Source organism: Lissotriton helveticus, chromosome 8 (genome assembly GCF_964261635.1).
Source record: "Lissotriton helveticus chromosome 8, aLisHel1.1, whole genome shotgun sequence".
Taxonomy (NCBI): Eukaryota; Metazoa; Chordata; class Amphibia; order Caudata; family Salamandridae; genus Lissotriton; species Lissotriton helveticus.
The window spans coordinates 474,181,178-474,199,275 of record NC_136069.1 but is presented as its reverse complement, the minus strand read 5'-3'; positions in this window follow the sequence as shown (position 1 = coordinate 474,199,275).

Below are 18,098 nucleotides of genomic sequence, written 5' to 3'. Positions count from 1 at the left end.
CGCTTGACCACGCAATGCGAGTGCCCTGGCTTAAATATCTGAAATCTCAATTTTTGAAGCTTGGCCGAGTGAACTTGTTTGATAACCCGGGGGATATAGTTAAGGGTGATGTTGCTGCAATTAAGAGTGCTTTTTTCCTGAACCGTAATGCTGTAAGAGATGAAGTTGAGCTCTTGAAACCTAATGTTAGAACGTACATCATGTTGAGTACTTGTAATTCAATGGAATTGTATCTAACTTGCTCCTTCACCACCCATGAAAATTTTTTGCTGACCCGTTTCAGGTTTAACATCTTTCATCAGCTTTTAATTAGACCCAAGACGGACATTTTTAAGAAACCAGCAGCACCCTGTGGCTGCGACGGGAAGTTTCCACAGGATATGCTGCATTTTATATTTTTATGTACATTTTATGAATATCCCCGAAAGCGGTATTTGGTTACCCTTTTAAAGAAATTAAATTTTAACCAAATTAGACCCGCCCTTATGTATTTACAGTTGTTGCATCCTGATAGTGTTCTTCAGGTGTTAGAATTTTTAAAACTGACCATGAGACTAAGAAATTGTTTGGATGAGTAAATGTGCATTAACTGCAGTTTATGGCACTATCGCACTTTATTTCGTATATTCTGTATTTGGACATTACTTGCACTTTTTATTCTGATTCTGTCAATGCACTTGTTTTTATGATATATTTGAGTTGTATTAATTTAAGATTGACTTTGTGATTATTGTGATGTTTTAATATGTTTTGTCTATTGTGTGTACTTTTATGGATTGCAATATATCCGAAATAAAGTCATTTTGAAATTGAAATTGAAACCATTGGTTGTTCTAAGTCTGGAGGAGTGTTCTTTTAGGTGAAATGCGCCTTCGTGGCTTGAAAAAGCGGTGCAGTCCCGTCAATCTTTATAGCGCTGCGAAATGCGAAATGAGTGTAGCAAGAGCCATAGCAAGGACGAGCTATCAAGAGGTAAGTGATCGGGGTATATCTGTCACCTCAGATACTATAACCGGGGCAGTGCTTGTAATGGAAAAATAGAAGTGCATGTGTACTTGCTTGTTTTTGAGAAGTGCCGGTACTCTCCAATCAAAAGCATTAAGTCACTCTTGAGAAGTACCGGTACTCTCCCTCTCAAAATAAAAAAGAGCCAGTACTACCAACCAGACAGTACCGGCCCATTTAAAGCACCGAGCCGGGGCAATAAAAGTGCGCCACAGCCGATGGTGCTTCAGGGCGCTTCCCCTTGCAGGAGCAGAAAGAGGTGCGAACCCAGGCCGAGCAGACAGCGGCAGCAACTCAGCATCTGTAAGTTCAGCAGAATCGAAAACCGACAAGTGCAAGCAAGGCCGCATCCCTCCCTCCCCCCGGCGAACAAACCGATGCTGGAAAAGCTATAAATGCACGTCAGTGTAGCCGGTTTCAGCTGCCTCAGCTGTTTTAAGAAGCTTATCGTGATTTTCTGAAAGTCTGGCCTCAAGGCTTGGGACACCCTTCCAAATAACATTTAATGCTACCATTGTGTAACTCAATGCGAGCCGTTAGTGAAGTGGGAATATTATGAAACACTAATTCATTTCACTGTCTTCTTGCTTTTAGACCTGTAAGTCCCTGCTGGGAGTGTTATACGTGCATTTTGAAAAGTATCCCTAATCCTTCCAAACACCTCTCTCAGCCAGATATTTTTCCACCAACTGGAATTAACAGTTCCTTTATCACTCTTGTTCTGATATTCCCTAATTTCAAGTGTGGAGGGCCTCGCGCATTTGAAGATTTCAACTCCCCCCTGACAAACACGCAGCTTTTTTTCATAGTCCCACTGTCCCTCCCCCAGAGCCCGGTCTTAACCCGGCATTTATGAAAAGATAATTGCCGTTTGTCATGCATTTTATATTTTTACATCGTTTTCCCATTGCATGAAGGAAATGGCGGGGCGCCAGCGCCTGGCGCCCTGCCAGCAATCTGAATAGTAGCCATGTTATTATTGAAACCACATGTTCATTAGCAGAGCTGGCACGGGGCCAGCAACCACTGTCCGGAGCTAACATTATATTCCATTAAGTTCCAGACAACACGACAGCGTAAGACACAGCTCAGGCACCAGAACAAACAGAGCCGTTTCACAAAATCGGAGCCTTAAACTGCTGGAACAGACACCAGTCCGTATCTGCTGCCTGCGCATGACGCAACACTTTGCTTTCAAGGTTATGTTCAAAGGATGGATGTTTGGGAAGAAAATATAATGACTTAATTGCATCTATTGGCTCACGGTTTGGGGGAGACATCAGCCATTTTTAGTAATAAGTGGGCCTAGGAGTTTTTCTTTACTCAGGATGTCTTTCATTGAAAATAAGGTACTGACTCAAGGCGATTGTTTCCAATTACAGATGTCTCGAGAGAGTGGTGGGAACGTGGTCCTTTCCATGTGAGGCTGGAGGAAAAGAGGGCCCTTGACCGGAGGTCAGGAAGAGGAAGTCTTCTGTACTGAAAGGTTCCCAGGACTGTACACGCTCTCCTTAAGTTTCCTGACCCTCACAAGTCAGTTGCCTCATCAGTAGCACATGTGTGTTACTTTAATTGGAGGTGTTGTGAAGAGAGAATATACAATCCAGAAGATAGTTGTAAAACAAGTTTTGTAAAATCGAACAGGTATTGCTTACATGTGCTTAAATCATGCAAAGTGCAATGCTACTATGTAACCTGCTGCTTGGAGAATAAAAAAAAAGTGCACAGACAGAGGCACAGAAAGTCCGTTGCATATGCCTGTGTTTACAGATATTAGAAAATTGAAACAAGACAGATTGGCATTGTTAATGTTTGTTTTTCTCAGGGACATATCATAAATACAAGGGTGTACACAGACATGGGACCTTTTCTCGTTGAGAATTAGATCCAATCTGCTGTTGTGCATGATGGTGCAGTAGCTCTTGTTGATCTGTGGGCCATTCTGTGCCTGCCTTTGCTGCTGTGGTAAAAGCTGTTGTGACTGCTTTTGTAGTACATGCCACTTAAGATCTTTTGTATCTGCAGAGCTTATAGTTGTGGTCTCTGTTCTTGTATCTGTCATAGTGGCAGCTGCTCGCGTTGCTGCTCTCATTACTCTTTACCCTGCTGGAGTTTTATTAATTTATGTTCTATTTTTATGAATTGCACTAAACCTACATGGTATCACCATCCATTAAAAGGAGCCAGAACATGAAGATAACAATATGGAGCCATTTCATGTGGCCATATTAAATTTGACAACTGAGGTCACTGCCGTTGTCCATGCCTTGCTAGCAGCTGCTGTTGCTGCAGTTGTTGCTGCTGTTGTCCTTTTCACTTTGGCTCTTGTGATCTCTGCTATTGTCCCTGCTGTTACAACAGTGGTTGATGCCATGGACAGTTCTATATTGGCAGTTGTTGTCGATCCCATCATGGGTGCGTTTGTTGCTGAAGTCATGAAAGCTGTTATTTTGATAACCCATTTCTATGGGGGTCGATGTGGTTGCTATTGTAGTTCACTCTCTGGTTAGAGTTGTCGTTGCTGCTGCAATCCCTTCTGTAGTAGTTTCGGTTGTCTTTGCAGTGCTGGCACATGTGCCCTTTGCTGTGGTTGCTAAAGTCTCCATCACCAAGGTGGCAGCTATGGTTTGTATTGTGACCTCTGCTAACTGGGAACAGGGAAGTTGCTATTACTACTTTGACAGTGGCTGTTGTCACAGCAGTTTAACCAAATGTTGATGTTCTATCCGTTGCTGCGGTTGAAACTATTGCTGATACCGCTGTTGCTGCCATTGTGCTGTTCCTATTGCAGCCTTGGCAGCTTTTTTCACAGTTGTGGGTCCTGCGGCAATCTTTGTGTTGCTTTTATCCCTGCTATGTTGACAACTGTGGTCAATGCTGTTGTTCCCGCCTTTCTGGCAACTGTTACTGCTGTTGTACCCGCCATGGTTCTAGCTTTAGTTGCTTCAGAAATTATTGCAGTTGCAGCAACGCTAGTCATTGCTACCATTACAACTATTGTTGCTGCTGAGGTCTGTGCTATGGTAGGTGTAAGAAAACGAAGAATTAATGGAGGGGGCAAGAACCCACCTTGAATAATAATCACAATCCCTGTCAGGGTGAACGACTAAAGTCTCTTCTGTCGTCTCTTCCCGCATCCTCCTCTATTTATGTCTCTCCGTCTCTCCTCTCTCAATGTATTGAGACTGAACTATTTTGTCTGATGCCCGATGGAGCTACCTGGTTTAGCTATAGGGGAGATGGGCCGTAGATTCCCTCCTTGGTCGTCACCTACCCAGTCGGTCTCTAGACACACTTCCTTTCGTCTCTCCTTGTTGTCTCGTCCCTTATCCTCCCTTTCTCACCTCCCTTGCCCCCTCCACTACTTTTCTATCTCCTTTCTCTCCTCTCCTAATGTATTGCCTATTTTTGGATGTATTGTGTAATTGTTGATGTTTTTCTGTTACATTGTTGATTCTCATGTAAAGCACTATGATACCTTCGGGTCTAGCCAGCGCTATATAAAACTCTTTAAATAAAATAAAATAAAATAAACTTGTGGTCACCCTCTGGGAGCGTGGCACAAAGCGATCAGGCTTAACTTTAGAGAAAATGCATAAAGTATTTATGCAGTACTCAAACAGAACACCACACAGGACAATTCCCAAACAAATAGAAAAAAATGGAGAAGATTTTGATAAATAAAATGACATCACAACAACAAAATCCAATAAAAAGGAACTGAAGATGGGAATTTTAAAATCTTGAGGTAAAAATAGTGCCAAAAAGCACAAAGCATTGAACGCAGGTATCATGAGTTGCTAGGCTAGGTCAGAGGAAGGCTAAACACGATGGATCGCAGCTTCGATACAGAGACCTGATTCATCATGATGTAAAGTTACTTTCAGACTTAAATATTTTTTAGAAGTCAAAAGACTTAAATGGAGCCAGGTAGCAGGCTGGATCTTATGAATGGTTTGACGATGATGAGGAGCCACTGTGTAAAGTCTTGGAGTTGATTGGAGGCTACTCGCCATCCACTCCGGTAAAAACCATGGACAGGTTATTAGCATCGCTCAGATGCTGCTCAGGTTTGAGTCAAGTGAAGCAGTTGATCGAGTGCTGCTCGGTGTCAATTCTGATGATGCCATCAACAAAGGGTGTCAGCATCGATGCTCAGCGTCCAGTCCAGAGAAACTTTCATTTAGGCATGGATGAGTACACTCTCACCATAGTCGAGGGACAATGAACTTGGGTCAGTACTTAGAGGTCAGAACTCATTACCACAGAGGCCAGCAGAGGGCACCAGGTCAGATCCTGTTGGAACTGTTCAGCTGGAAAGCAGGAAACGGCCCTGGAAGCTTATTGTAGCCTGTACCTCAAACAGGTGATTCGTCAACTAACTCTTGGAGCCACTTATGGAGTCCTGGGTTCAAGGCAAGCAGGTCCAATGTTTCTTCATGTTCTGTAGGCAGAAGAGTATTCTTTCTTCTGATTCTCCTCATGTGTAGGAGTGCTCTGACGAGAGTTCTTGGGATGACACTGTTACGTCTAGTGCCAGCCTTTTTGTAGGGGACAAGCTTTTGTCCATTCTCTAAACCAGTCCTGGACGGCTCCACCCCGCCCTCTGGATTCAGAGCCAGCATAATTAGAAAGACAAAATGGAGGCAGGCCTAGGTGTAAGCTTCATATTCCAGTGATATGGTAGGCATCCTTTGAAGTTCAGGAAGAGGTGTTTGCCGAGTACCCAGGCCATCCTGCCAAGGAGGAAAACTCTCTTCCCACACCCAGAGTATTTTGTGTCCTGTCTGGGATGCAACACACATCTCACCACAGGGGAGCCATCTGTACTCATGTGTTAGTTGAACACTGGCAGAAAGTGTTTAGGCTTTAGGCAGGAAAAAGACAACTTTCTTAAAGTGTTTTTTCTTCTTGCAGTTCCCAATGTGAATTTAGCACTGATAAGTGCAATAGTGTAAATCAGTGTTAGCCAGAGTGAGCTGGACTTGCCACAGTGAAAATGGTGTTGGGGGTTATTGACCAGCCAGGACATGTAAAACATTAAATATCCAAGTCTTACTTTTAAACACCATGCAGTGTTCCCTATGGGCCTTTAAGGCCTAACTTAGGGGTGACTTATAACTATTAAATAGTAAGAATTAGGTCAGTTAAAAGGTTTAAAACTGCACACCATGACTAAGTTTCAGGACTGGATACAGGTATTTACAGTGATACTTTAGTGGGTGGCACAATGAGTGCTGCAGGCATATTGGTAGTGTTTAATTTACAACCCCTGGGTACATGTAGTACCATATACTATGGATTTAAAAGAAAATTAAATGTGCCAATCAGGTGTATAGCAATTTTATCATGCTTGAAAGGAAGAGCACATGCACTTTACCACAGGTTAGCAGAGGTAAAGTTTGTAGAGTCCTATGGCCAACAAAAAAGGGTTCAGCAAAAGAAGGCAACAATCTGGTGAATACCATTCAATAGATGGCGATTTCCAACAGTAGGGGATGTGGTTGTTGCCCTAGTCTCTGTTGTGGATGTGCACCCTCATCATAGGGAGTGCTGGAGGCTCTACGTTTTACCCCCTCACCAAAGCAGAAACCCAATAAAATTGTATAACTGTTCAAATCAACACTGAAAGCCCCTCTATGATTTCAATTATTTTTTTGCGTATTTCTGCTATCACATGAGCTTAGTAGACAGCTAAAGCTGTCTGTCTCCAGACCTAAAAATAGAGGGTGGAGATATGCTATGCAAAATGCAATAATTGAATTAATTCTAAAATTAAACAAGTCCTTAGCATGACTGGCGTAACCTATTGGTTTTGGGTTCGCAATACCAGAAAAAAGGATCCAAATCTGCAATTGCTTTCTGTATAACACCAAATAAATAAAAGTTGGACTTTTTATGCTTGCCAATTGAAAGTTGTGATGTTGTTTCAGGCAAAATTATTTTCGGCACGACTAGCAAACACATTTAGTGCCACAGAAGTAAAGCTTAGTTGACTTATAACTATTAAATAGTAATAACTAGGTCAGTTAAAAGGTTTAAAACTGCACACCCATACTCAGTTTCAGGACTGGAGACAGGTATTTACAGTGATACTTTAGTGGGTGGCACAATGAGTGCTGAGGGCATATTGGTAGTGTTTAATTTACAACCCCTGGGTACATGTAGTACCATATACTATGGATTTAAAAGAAAATTAAATGTCCCAATCAGGTGTATAGCAATGTTATCATGCTTGAAAGGAAGAGCACATGCACTTTACCACAGGTTAGCAGAGGTAAAGTTTGTAGAGTCCTATGGCCAACAAAAACGGGTTCAGCAAAAGAAGGCAACCATCTGGTGAATATCATTCAAGAGACGGTGATTTCCAACAGTAGGGGATCTGGTTGTTGCCCTAGTCTCTGTTGTGGATGTGCACCTCATCACAGGGAGCGCTGGAGGCACTACATTTTACCCCCTCACCAAAGCAGAAACCCAATAAAAAATGTATAACTGTTCAAATCAACACTGAAAGCCCCTCTATGATTTCAAATTTTTTTTGTTTATTTCTGCTATCACATGAGCTTGGTAGACATCTAAAGCTGTCTGTCTCCAGACCTAAAAATAAAGGGTGGTGATATGCTATGCAAAATGCAATAATTAAATGAATTCTAAAATTAAACAAGTCCATAGCTTAGCCTATTGGTTTTGGGTTCGCGATACCAGAAAAAAGGATCCAAATCTGCAATTGCTTTCTGTATAACACCAAATAAATAAAAGATGCACTTTTTATGCTTGCCAATTGAAAGTTGTGATGTTGTTTTAGGCAAAATTATTTTCGGCACGACTAGCAAACACATTTAGTGACACATAAGTAAAGCTTAGGTGTGCAAATACAGGTATTTATGAAAAACTGTACACCCTGGTTCAAAGAATCAAGAATGCTTCAATTTGTTTCTCACTGAGTCCCGCTTGTGATTGGAGAAATTCTCTATTTAGGCAAAAATGTCATATTCTCAAATTTAGGAGAGAGGGCGTGCATGTGTGCATTTGTGAATGAGAGGGGGCTAACGGGTTTGTTGGAATTCGTACATCTTTAGGAGTTTACTTTCTACCCTGTAAACGAAGCAAAATCCTGCCTTTCTAGGATTTCATTAAATGTGTTTTTCAGGTACAGATGGGCAGAGGAACCTATTTTATTGAATATGTGTTTAAGAAAATGGGTTTCTCCATGGGTAAAGATTGTTCTCATGGAGACACGAAATAAAAAGAGTAAATGTGTAAATGCATCGATGCTTTTGAACTGCACTTCTCTTTTTGCATTGTATTCTATTTTAGCATGCTACTCAAATATACATTACCTATTCATGCTTGCAGATTTGTATGTTTGGAATTCCAAAAGTATCCAGGCTCGTACCTATTGTTCTCAATGTGTTCTTCGAGCCTCTTGACTCCCTTCCCTCTACAAACAATTTAACGTTTCATATCATTTTTATGCTAACTTTACACTGTCACATGGCTCATGGGGACATTGTCGTCTCCACTAAGTTAGCATGCTTCCGGTCCAGGGAAGACATGGCTTGGCAGTTCGGGCTGGACTGTTCCCATGAGGCACAGGGTAAGACTGATTTGCATATGGCCATGTCTGAACTGGGGTGGTGGAGTGAGCTAAAGAATAATTATGGATTAAACCCAGATCAGTTGACTGGATATGAGTGTTTGATTTCCTCAAGCGCTCCGTCCATTATCCCCTTTGGTATCGCTTTGTTCGCCCTAATTTGGCAGGGTGCCCACAGTGGGTCCCATGCTCACTTTGCCACTGGATTCAAGATAGCCTGGCTGATGAGGGTTATGAACCCGAAACCGGTCCCAGGATGCTTGTTTCCGGTCCAGGGAAGACATGGCTTGGCAGTTCGGGCTGGACTGTTCCCATGAGGCACATGGTCAGACTGATTTGCATATGGCCATGTCTGAACTGGGGTGGTGGAGTGAGCTAAAGAATAATGATGGATTAAACCCAGATCAGTTGACTGGGTGTGAGTGTTTGATTTGCTTAAGCGCTGCATCCATCATCCCTTTGGTATAGCTTTGTTCGACCTAAGTTGGCAGGGCATGCCCAGACGTGGTTCCCTTGCTCCCTTTTCCACTGGATTCAATATAGAATGGCTGATGAGGGTTATGAACCCGAAACCGGTCCCAGGATGCTTGTTTCCAGGCCAGGGAAGACATGGCTTGGCAGTTTGGGGTTGACTGTTCCCATGAGGCACATTGTCAGACTGATTTGCATATGGCCATGTCTGAACTGGAGTGGTGGAGTGAGCTAAAGAATAATGATGGATTAAACCCAGATCAGTTGACTGGGGTGAGTGTTTGATTTGTTCAAGCGCTCCGTCCATCATCCCCTTTAGTAAAAGAAAACCTTGGCCGGACAATATTCAAAGAAAAAAACAATGAAGGATTAATCAAAATTGAATCATTACAGAAAGCAAAAAGTAGTAAATTAGTCAGATTTCAAATCGGCATCAATATATTCATACATTAAGGGAGAAATATTTGTATAACATCATATACCAGTCAAATATGAATTGTCCCTATTAAGGATCATCAGCCAGCTATAGAATGGGGAAATGGGTCTTGGGTTTCTTGTGTTTCAGTTCACAGAGGGTATAGCCTGACAGTTTTGGATTGACATTTGCTATTTGAGCTGGGTCAAAACTAATTTGCATTTGGCTGGGTCCAAACTAAGGTGGCATGGTGTGCAAAATAATGGTGGACTGGGATGTGGCTGAGAATAATTCAAGCTTTCCATCCATCAATTCTTTTGTATATTTCAGTGAGACACCCTCAGTGCAGCAGGTATGCCCAGACATTGGTGCTGCACTCACTGTGCCACTGGACCCAATCTGCACCCAACTGACAAGCTCCAATCAGAGCAAAACCGGTTTTAGGTTACTTGTCTTCTAGTTAAAGGAGGACCTGGCCTGGCAGTTAAAACTGGACTGTTCCTATTGGAGTAAGGACAATTTGCATTTGCCTGGGTCCAAACTGAGATGGCATGGTATGCAAAATAATGATGACATAGGATATGGCTCACAGTAATTACCAGAGTGTGATATTAATTCCAGTATCCCAGTAAGGACATCAATGGCACTCCAAGGTAGGAATTCAGAAAAATGTATTTTACATTTTTACATATTTGGAGATATATATAGTTAGGACCTAGTTTCCATAGGAAATCCGCAACATTCTATTGGGAATACCTTTGGCGTCGGTTGAGGAATTTGCGTGTAATTTTCCAAAATTTAGGCCAGCTCCGCTCCGCCCCTTCCCTGGAAGTTTCGGGGGGATTCGTCATGTGGGGGCCGAGAAAAAAGGGGGGTCCCAAAACGTATTTTCCCCATGTTAATTTCCATAGGACGTTCAGACACGGCTACAGCCCGAACCGCTGAATGGAATTACACCAAACTTTGCAAATTTGTAGGGACTGGTACGCAGAAGTTTCTTTTCTATATTTGGTTAAAATCGCTCCAGTGGTTTTTATGAAAAATAACTTCAAAAACACATATATATCTATCGATATTTACAATTCCCGCCCACGAGAACCCGGACCCTCTGCTCCTGGAGACATGGGCAGCACACACCGCCAAATCCTGCGAAGGGATGGTAGAAATCCTGGTACAATTTGCTTGGAGTGACAGGGACATGGTCCTCCAGGAAATTGAAACCTTGGAGACGGAACTAGCACTCAATGAAGACAAAGAACAGCAGGAACAGCTGAGGTCCCAGATGAAGAAACGACTGGAAAAATACGAGGTGAAAATCCGTACACGAAAACAAGAACAATTTGACAGGGACGAAAGAGACTACGCCATGGGGCGAGTCCTTACGGTCGCCAAAAAGTATGATCAAACGCGGAAGGATTTGATTAGCAAGAACAAAGCGGCTGGTGCGGCTGCACCAACAAATGTGGAAACATCTGAGTCTGATGTTACAGAGGGAGAACAATCAGAAGACGAAACCAGACGTACCCCGAAACACACCAAAAGTACCCCTTTTCAACAAGAGTTCCAACTGATCCGAATGAACTGGTTGAGGGGAGGGAAGAACAAACCCCCGGAAAACGAAGGAAAACCAGAAGAGGTGGTCGGAAAAGCAAGGGGAAGAGGGAAAGCGGTGGTTGTGGAGGCTCCAGCACGCAAATCGAGGGGCAAAAGGGGAGCGAGATGGTAGGATCTGAGGGACATACAGATCATCTTACCATCATCAACTTATCTGCAAGAACTCTTTCGTCCGAAGAAGAATCAGTACTCAAACTGGGATTAACCTTCTGCCCTAACAACAATCTCGAGTACACTCAGACCAGAATCGATCTATTTCAGTTCATTAGAAGGCTCCGTCTACACAAGTACTTTAAAACTAAACCAACTTCAGATGAAGCGAAAATGATCCGATCTCGTTTTAAAGACACAGATCTCCTGAAGGTCAGTGATCTGACATCCCTGGAACTTGTGGAAGAACTACGACATGAAAGTGCGGCAGCGGTGATGTCAACACCGACAGAAGCCTTGACTCAGAGATTGAGGGCAGTCGAGATGGAACAGGAGGCTCCGAATAGTGGTCTCAAACTCAAATCAAAGTTTGTACCTCCAACACAAACGGATATGATAGACACTTTATCGGAACTGGTGATCAAGGATCTAAGGAATATGCGCATGCATAAAAAAACATCTGGACGAAGAAACAATCTGACCGAAAAACAACAGACAGCATTGAAAACATTGGCCGCGGATACTTCCATAGTCTGCAAACCCTCAGACAAGGGTGGTAACGTGGTCATATTGTCACGGGAGGAGTACATCCAGGAAGCCATGCGCCAATTGCAAGACGAGACCTGCTATGAACTAACCACCAAACAACGATACCAATCAAGTATTGATGAGTTACACGAATTACTTAAAAAATGGCGTGATAAACAGATGCTTGAGACTGAAGAATACTTTTTCTTAAAACAACACATCCAATTACCCCCACCTTCTATTACTTACCCAAAGTGCATAAGAGGATGGACAAGCCACCGGGGCGCCCTATTATTTCATCTATGGGCAGCCTCACCGAGAATCTCTCTAAATTCTTAGACCATTTTTTGTTTGAAATGGTTTTGGGACTAAAATCATACATTCGTGACACTGCCGATTTCATTGAAAAAATCGAATCTATTGACTGGCACCCAGGGTATTGCCTACTGACACTTGATATCACGAGCCTCTACACGAGCATTGAGCATGCACAAGGGATGAAGGCTATTGATTTCTTTTTGGGGAAGAGATCTTTGAAATACGCCAAACACAATAGCATGCGGATGGAGTTAATTGCATTCTGTCTCCATAATAACATCTTTTTGTTTCAGGATGTCCTATTTAGACAGCTCTCCGGCACAGCCATGGGTTCCTGCTTCGCCCCCAGCTACGCGAATTTATTCGTCGGCTGGTGGGAGGAGCAGGAGGCCTGGGCCCCGGGGAAGGAGAAATGGTCTTACTCTATCGTCTCATGGTATCGTTACATCGACGATCTTTGCATAGTGTGGAATGGCTCGGTTGAAACAGCTCAACAATACATTGCAGTGTTGAATGAGAATGACTGTAACCTGATCTTCACTGGCCAGGTTAGCACGAGTGAGGCAGTGTACCTGGATTTAAAAGTGGAGGTAACAGATAATAAGATCAAAACCTCCCTTTATAGAAAACCTACGGCAGGGAATAGCACGCTACATGCGTCAAGCAATCATCCCCAAAAACGTATCAAAAGCATACCCTATGGCGAGCTATTAAGGCTGAAGCGCAATTGTTCAACCAATGAAGATTTTGAGCTTGCTGCAAAGGAGAGTAATGAGAGATTTGAGGCCAGGGGGTACAGTAAAAAATTGCTACAGAACACTCTAGAAAGGGTTAGGATACCATCGAGAAACACCCTCTTCATTAAAAAGTTCAAACCCACGACTGACACAGGGAAATTCAGAATGATCACCCCCTACTCCCAAGATTGCCAACAACTCAGAGCAATTCTGAAGAGACACTGGCACATTCTGAAAAGTGATAATATCATAGGGAGTGATGTGCCCAACAATCCCCTAATCACTTTTAAAAGGGTGCGGTCATTACGGGACAGTCTGGTACATAGCCAAATGTCTCCCACTCCCACGAAAACAGGAAAGTTGAAAGATGCCAAGAGCTTCTTCCCTTGTGGACGCTGCAAGGCTTGTGCCAGTAGCAAAAGGGTTTACACATATGAGATCACAGGGTGCAGACAGAAAAAGAAAATCAATCAGTTCCTAACCTGCACCAAGCCATACGCAGTCTACTGCCTAAAATGCCCATGTGGGCTCAAGTACATAGGGAGCACCATCAACCCTGTAAAATTGCGTATCCTGGAGCATATGCGGGCAATAGCCAACAGAGACTTTACATATCCTGTCGCGAAACACTTCTCTAATAAACATAACAGCGACAGAAGTCTCTTGAAATATTACTGCTTGGACGCAATTCCCGAAAATATCAGGGGAGGGGACAAGCTACAAAAACTTCGTAGACTGGAATCCCGACATATTATAGATTGTCAGACCAAGGCCCCTGGGGGATTAAACTGTGGAGAGGAGCTAACAGTACACGTAGGCAGTTGAGCGACAATGAATTAGTAATATAGTGTGGCCACCAATCTTGAATAGGTTAACATATATGCATGAATACAGATGAAAACCCAAAATGATTTTGTCATTTGCTATGAACTTCCTACCTCAAATGATGATGCTCTAGCATTGGACAGATTGATTAGATTAATATACCAAATGAATGTAATGATTAATTAAGGAATTTTTTTTTCTTTTTTTTTTGAGATCGGATTTTGCAGGATTTTGTTAACTATATAGTACTATGTAACTTTATTTGTGAAAAGAACAACACAGGGTGTCTTTGGGACATTTTCATTGCATTGGGCTTCGGGGATTGTATAGGCAACCTGGGTGGTTGCCATAGGCCGATCCACGGCGAGATTTTATCCCCTGCCTTTGCTCAATAATATAAGAGAGTTCATATGCCGATCCACGGCGAGATCGTATTGAAAGGAACGTTGTTTTCAATTCACAAATGTTCGTTCCAACCTTAAAACTGCCATGGAAACATTGTGGTGATAACATTAAGTGCTATGTTATTGTTTATTCACATGTACTAGCAACATGGCGCTCACGTGCCTGTCCTCTCTCTATGTCCCATACTAACCGGTGTGTGCATTTGAAATGAAATAAAATGGCGCCTCGGTGCGCGTTGCGAAGTAACAACATTGAGGAAGGAAGCGTGGCTTCCGAAACGCGTCTGTGCGAGTAAAGTTGCTTTTTGAATTGAAGATTCCCGTGTGTGCAGTCTTTATTTCCCACCCGGGACCGGGAGGGATTGAGCTTGAATATAGAGAGCGTGAGGCTCCGACGCGCTTGGACTGCACCCGCCGAAAAGAGTGCCGCGTACTTTGGGGCAGAGAGCGAGGATATATATATATATATTACCTACTGGCGGTCGCCAGTAGGTATATATAGTTAGGATTTTTTCTCTATGGGATTTTTGAAAATTCTATGTCTAATAACTTTGGCGTTTGTGGACGGAATTGGCTGAAATTTTCAGGAAAATGGAACATTTTGTTTCTGAGCAGCCCCTGAAAATTTGGGGGGGTTTGTCAAGGGGGGGCCGAGAAAAAAGGGGGGTCCCAAAACGCGTTTTTCCCATTCATTTTTCCATAGGGCGGTTGGCCTCACTTTTAGCCCGAACGGCTGAATGGATGTGCACGAAACTTGGCAAAATTGTAGGGACTGGTAGCCCGATGTGCCTTTGCTAGGTCTCAATATATGTGCTCCAGTGGATTTTGAGAAATTAACGTTCAAAAAAATATATATATCTGTAAGCGCGCTCCGGGCAGCGCCCCGGTTCGCGTACCTGACGCGTAACGGAACTTCGCGAAGATGATTAGCTCTCTGGTGTCTGTCAACATTCTAAACAGTCCGGAGCGGCCGCCATCTTGTCTCTCGGTAGGATCGAGAGACAAGAGGAGGCCAAAACAAAGGAAGAAATGACCATAAGGGGGCATAGTAGATCCTCCCTGACCCCCTAGGTTTGATGTGGAGGCTTTAAAAGGGCACCGCGGGGCAAAAAAAAATAATATTTTTTTTCTTTTTTTTTGCGTGGGGAGCGCCCGGTACGCGCACCGGGAAGCGGTCCGAGGAGCGTACTATGAGGAAAAAAGAAAGACAGGGTATAAAAATTTTAGCAATTTTGTTATAAATGGAAGGTAGTTCTGAAAAGAACTGTTTTTTTTATTCTTTTTCTTTTTTTTATTAATTTTCTGAACAATTTTTTGATTTTTTTTTTGATTTTTGAAAACTATTTTGTGTTTTTTTAGTGTTTTTTTAGGGGAAATAACAAAAAAGCAGGGTTTGAACATGTCTCAACAGGAGCAAAAATAAATAAAAAGGATTCATTGTTTTCTCATCTTGTTGCATTTATGATTTTCTCCAGCTCGGTTAATCAAAGTAATACTCTTCTCTCCATAACAAATAGTTCCTCCACAATATATACAAACTATTTTGTAGTGTTCAAAAGGAGCTTGAATATTGTGGATTATTTCTTGGCCTTCTGGTCCGGCGAATGAGCTTTGTCCACTGGAGGTGCTGGCCATGACATTTGGGGGCTTGGCAGCAAGATCCCTTACTTGTGCTTGGGAAAGATTATTAGGATGCCATCGCTCCATGTGGTGAATCATTGTATGATTCCCAAAGCTGTATTTCTTGTTAGGGTTGCCACGAGAAAGTATATTTTTACATATCAAACAAGACACCTGGGGTGCATTGACCTTCTTTTGTCCAGGTGGAATTTAAAAAAATTGCCATATGTAGTGCTCTTTAATATGGCTCTGCCTTGGTGTTTCTGGCAGGAACTGCCTTACTTGCTCTTCCTCCTCCTCCTCCTCTTCGTCCTCATTATCTTCCTCTCTACCAAAGTCCAGTGTTGGAGGTGGTCCTTTTGGTGGTGGTGGTGGTGGTGGTGGTGGTTGCTGAGAAGCACCAGCTGCAGCTATTACAGAAGCCATTGTCAAAAATAGGTCTTGCTCCCTGGAAGTAGAAAGTAAGAATGAGGTAAAAACAAGGAGGGGTTTTCATCATTTGGGAAAAAAAATAGTTCTAAACCAATGAAAAGTGTTATTTTTAGGTCACATGACCTAGCTTAACAACATTAGGAAACCAAAAGTGAAATGAACCAATGAAAAGTGTTAATAACAAGTCACATGACCTGTTATGCTTACGTTACGCGCTCCGGGCCGCGCCCCGGATCGCTTCCGGGAAGCTGCGCTTCGCGCCTCGCTTCGCGGACCGGAGCGCTTCCGGGTGCGCTAACGCGGCGCGTCATATGACGCATTACGCGACAACGCGTTACGCGACGCGTCACGATGTTGTTTTCTAACGCGGTAGTTGCGCAAACGGAACGTTTACCGGTTCGCGAACCGAGTCGCGGCACCAAATTGAGCTAACGGGAAGCTCACTGGTTCGCGTACCGGGAGCGAAACAAAAAAATAAATAAAAAAAAATACATTTAAAAATTGTATTAAAAACATATAAAATATATTTTTCGATTTAAAGAAGAATACATTTTAAAGCTTTTGATATTTGCTATTAAAAAACCATTGAAATTCACTGAAAAAACCATAGGTTATAGACCATATATAGTTAGGAATTAGCATTTACAAAACCTTGAAAATTCACTGAAAAAACCATAGGTTATAGACCATATATAGTTAGGAATTAGCATTTACAAAACCTTGAAAATTCACTAAAAAAACCATAGGTTATAGACCATATATAGTTAGGAATTAGCATTTAAAAAACCTTATTTTACTCACACAAAACCATTGAAATTCCATATATAGTTAGTTGCACTAACTATATATCGCGCACCCGCAATCCACTGCTGATGATGTCACATATTACATCATTCATGACATGGTCAGTGACATCACAATTTCTTTTTTTTTTTTTGGGGGGAGCGCCCGGTACGCGCACCGGGAAGCGGTCTGGGGAGCGTACTATAAGGAAAAAAGAATGATAGACTATGATATTTTGAAATATTGTATGTTTATTGATTGTTCTTTTTGTTGTTTTTTTATTTATTTTTTATTTAAGTAGCAGTATTTATGATTATTAAATATAAATTTATTTTTGGGATTGTGCACAGTATACTATAAGTCTGACTTTACATTATAATCAATTTGGTACTAGTTTATGAATTACATATAAAAATGATTAAAGACTCAAACAATTTTTTAATATTAAATATAATTTTATTTTTCTGATTCTTTTTCAAAATTTAATAGAACGTCTAACATTTGACTGTCCGATATGTCTTCTTTTTGACTGAACATAACTTCCCACATTTGACCGTCCTCATATTGAAGTAAGAAATCCACAGATTCTACACATTGTAGAAGTTCATGGTCTCGTGATTCATCGATGAATTCCAAGTCAATGGGTTCAATGATTTCCTCATTGTTCATGTCTAGGACAATTTCAAAGGAAACGTTCTGTTCTCCTTCCATTTTTGTGCTGAAATTTGCATAAAAAATAAATATATTAGTAGAGATAGGGCACTGTTGGGTTTAAGTTCAGACAGGTACTTTTGAGGCGTGAAGTAGTACTATTAAAAAGTGCCTGTGAAAAAGCCTAAGTAAATTCATAATTATACCACAGAAACCTAAATCAATCCATAATTATAATAAACAAGCCTTTCTCAATGTCTACCTCTTACAGAGGGATAGTATATAACTATCTGAAAATGTTTTCAAAATTTATAAAATAACATCTTACCTTTTAAAAACAAGTTTAAGTTGTGAGTGAAAATGATCTTGCAATGTAGTTCAGGAAGTAGTAGTCAAAATGGCTGTGTTTCTCACTCTTTTTTTATATATATTCAGGTACATAACCAATCAAATGTCAGGTAAAAAAAGTAGAAAATGAAAGTAACATTTTAATTGGTTGTCAATTCCAACACTTCAGATGTGTTTTGTGAAGTAATTTACCTCAGGGT